This window comes from Arachis hypogaea, chromosome 13 (assembly GCF_003086295.3).
Source record: "Arachis hypogaea cultivar Tifrunner chromosome 13, arahy.Tifrunner.gnm2.J5K5, whole genome shotgun sequence".
In the NCBI taxonomy this organism is placed as follows: domain Eukaryota; kingdom Viridiplantae; phylum Streptophyta; class Magnoliopsida; order Fabales; family Fabaceae; genus Arachis; species Arachis hypogaea.
Genome location: NC_092048.1, coordinates 79,393,087 through 79,396,516, shown reverse-complemented (window position 1 = coordinate 79,396,516; position 3,430 = coordinate 79,393,087). Strand labels below are relative to the sequence as shown.

Sequence of the window (3,430 nt, the reverse complement as noted above, 5' to 3'; positions counted from 1 at the left end):
AACCACACAACCCCCTAAGGAGCCACGTTAACTTCCAAATTAACTTAGTTAACGTGGAAGCTAACGATGAGGAATGAATGATGAGCCAACGTTAGTGACACTCAACATTGTCACTAACGTTGGGATGGCTAAGAATGACCACGTTAGAAGCCACGTTAACCTAGTTAACGTGGACTCTAACGTGAGATCTAGGGGCACATTGGAACGTTAGTAACAATGTTGAGTGTCACTAACATTCTCGAAGGTTGGCAAGGCCACGTTAGAAGCCACGTTAACCTAGTTAACGTGGAGCTTTAACGTGAAGCAAAAAGGGGCACACTGGAACGTTAGTGACAATGTCGAGTGTCACTAACGTTCTCGAAGTTTGGCAAGGCCACGTTAGAAGCCACGTTAACATAGTTAACGTGGGCTCTAACGTGAGGCAAAGGGGTACATTGGAACGTTAGTGAAAATGTTAAGTGTCACTAACGTTCTTGAACTTATACTTTCACTAAATGTTAACACCCCTAACGCCCTGAGCTGAAGTCTCTGCCCACTTAGCACTTTCTCTCTGCAAGTAAAGCCAAGCCCAAATGAAGAAAAGAACTGCTTCAAACTCAAAATCCAAAGGCCCAAGACTTGAAGAGTAAACTAGAAGCTGAGAAGAGTAGTATATATAGGAGTAGCTTTGAATTGTAAAAGGAGTTCTGGAGGCTGGAAAAAGAGAACTACTCTCTGTATTTTACTTTCTCTGTATTTTCTAGTTTTAGGATGTATTCTCCATCTTTGTTTTCATTTTCAAGAGCTATGAACAACTAAACCCCTTTCATTGGGTTAGGGAGCTCTGTTGTAATTTGATGGATCAATACTAATTTTCATTATTCTTCTTCTATCTTTTCTCTTGATTTTACTTGAAAGCTTTCGATCTTCATCCAATTGAGTAGTTATCTTGGAAGAGAAGCTATTCAAACTTGGATCTCTTTTGAACCTTGAAAGAGGAATGAAGAGATTAAGCTAGAAATGTTTTCTCATACTGGACCAAATTGGGTTTGGATGGGTATGTGACTATAACCCTCTCAACACTTGATTTGGAAAATGCATGTGGTATAATCAGTGACCATACTTCATCTCTTCTCATGAGCAATTGACCAAGGAATTGGCTATTGATCAAGATTTGAGAGATTGAATTGCAAGAAATTGTAATTCAATCACTTAAGATTGCCAAGGAGATCAATGAGTGCATTGATTGAGGAAGAGATGAAAATGAACTTGATCCGGAGAATTGCAACATCTCCTAAGCCCAATGAACTCCCCATCTCTGATCTTACCCATTCTCTTTAATTTCTGCCATTTACTTTTATGAGCAAATCCCCCATTCCCATTTACAATTCTGCAATTTATTTTCAGTCATTTACTTCCAGTCCTTTAATCCTAGCATTTACTTTTTGTTATTTACATTCCCGCCATTTTATTTTCTGCAACTCTCAACCCAAATTCTGAATTCGCTCAACTAGAACATTCTTCTAATTAAAGTTGCTTGATCAATCAATCCCTGTGGGATTCGACCTCACTTTATTGTGAGTTTTTACTTGATGACAAATTCGGTACACTTGCCGAAGGGAGATTTGTTGTGAGACAAGTTTTCCCCGCATCAAGTTTATGGCGCCGTTGCCGGGGATTGATTGTGCATCAACAATGATTAAATTGGAAGATCACTAGATTGAGCATTTTTATTTTGTGAATTTCATTTTCTGTTTGAGTGATTTACTTTTTGTTTTAGTTAAACTTCTTCCCTTCTTCGTCTACTCTTTTGTTCTTCTTTGTTATTTTCAATTCTGTTTGCTAACCCACTAACTGTTTGATATATTGCATCACCCACAACTAACAGTAATTCTGACACAAATACTTTCTGCACCTATCTTTTCTTGCTTGCACTTGATGGTTGTATGACAGGGAGAAGAAGCGGGGCTTCAACTTCCTTCGATTCTGAACCTTAGAGGACCTTCCTTAGATTAAGGAGGGAGGCAAGAGGAAAGAAAGTGGTTGGTACTGAGGAAGAAGAGGAATTCTTTGAAACAAACATGGAAGATAACTTGGAAAACCATCATGAAGAAGAAGATCACAACCATGGGGGAGGAGGTAGAGCAAATCATGCTGGGGGGGATAGAAGAGTTTTGGGCTCTTACATCAATCCAAACCCAGGCAATTGTGGAAGTAGCATCCAAAAGCCAACAATCCATGCCAACAACTTCGAACTTAAACCACAGCTCATCACCCTTGTTCAAAACAACTGTTCGTTTGGAGGAAGTGTTCAAGAAGACCCCAATCAACATTTAACCACCTTCTTGAGAATATGTGACACAATGAAGTCTAATGGTGTTCATCCTGACGCCTATAGACTGCTCTTATTTCCATTCTCACTCAGGGACAAGGCAGCCAAATGGCTGGAATCTTTCCCAAGGGAAAGCTTGACAACTTGGGAAGACGTGGTGAACAAATTCTTAGCAAGATTTTACCCTCCTCAACGAATCAATAGGCTGAGAGCTGAGGTCCAAACTTTCAGGCAACAAGATGGTGAGACTCTATATGAAGCGTGGGAGAGGTTCAAGGACTTAACAAGGAGGTGTCCACCTGACATGTTCAACGAATGGGTGCAGCTGCACATTTTCTATGAAGGGCTCTCTTATGAGTCAAAGAAGGCCGTAGACCATTCATCTGGAGGATCTTTGAACAAGAAGAAGACCATTGAGGAAGCCATAGATGTTATTGAAACAGTAGCAGAGAACGACTACTTCTATGCTTCCGAAAGAGGGAACACAAGAGGAGTAATGGAGCTAAACAATGTAGATGCTCTGTTGGCCCAAAACAAGCTCATTACCCAGCAGCTGGCTGACCTCACCAAGAAGATGGAGATGAACCAAGTAGCAACAATCTCCACTTCATCAACAATCCAAGAAGGAGTGAATGAAGAAGCAGAGGGGAGTCAGGAGCAAGCCAACTACATTGGGAGTTCACCAAGGAAAAACTATGATCCATACTCCAAGACCTACAACCTTGGATGGAGAAACCACCCAAACTTTGGGTGGGGAGGTGAGCAAGATCAAAACCAAGACCAGACACGTTACAACTCCAACAACAATGCAGCTCACCAGCAATTCACACAGAGGACGTCTCAACACCCCCACAACAACACTTCTTCATATGCTTATCAAAACCAAAATAACACATCTGCTCCGAATCACCCATCAATTGATGACAAGCTCTCTAAGATTGAAGCCCTACTTGAAGGAATATGCCAAGAGATTCAAGAAAATAAGGTGTTCAAAGAGGAAGTGCGAGCCAATATTAAGAACCAGGGAGAGACCATTAGGAAGCTGGAATTCCAGGTGGGATATTTAGCTTAGAAGATTCCCAAACCCACCGATAGCTTTCCAAGTGACACGAAGAAAAA

At 41.0% G+C, this 3,430-nt stretch overlaps 1 non-coding gene across 1 annotated transcript; it reads right to left on the bottom strand.

Moving 5' to 3' along the window:
* Positions 1–2,513: 2,513 nt before the first annotated feature.
* LOC112740052 (small nucleolar RNA R71) lies at positions 2,514–2,617 on the bottom strand. The gene has a single exon (XR_003170987.1). It is a non-coding gene; the product is annotated as a small nucleolar RNA R71 (small nucleolar RNA).
* Positions 2,618–3,430: the final 813 nt, after the last annotated feature.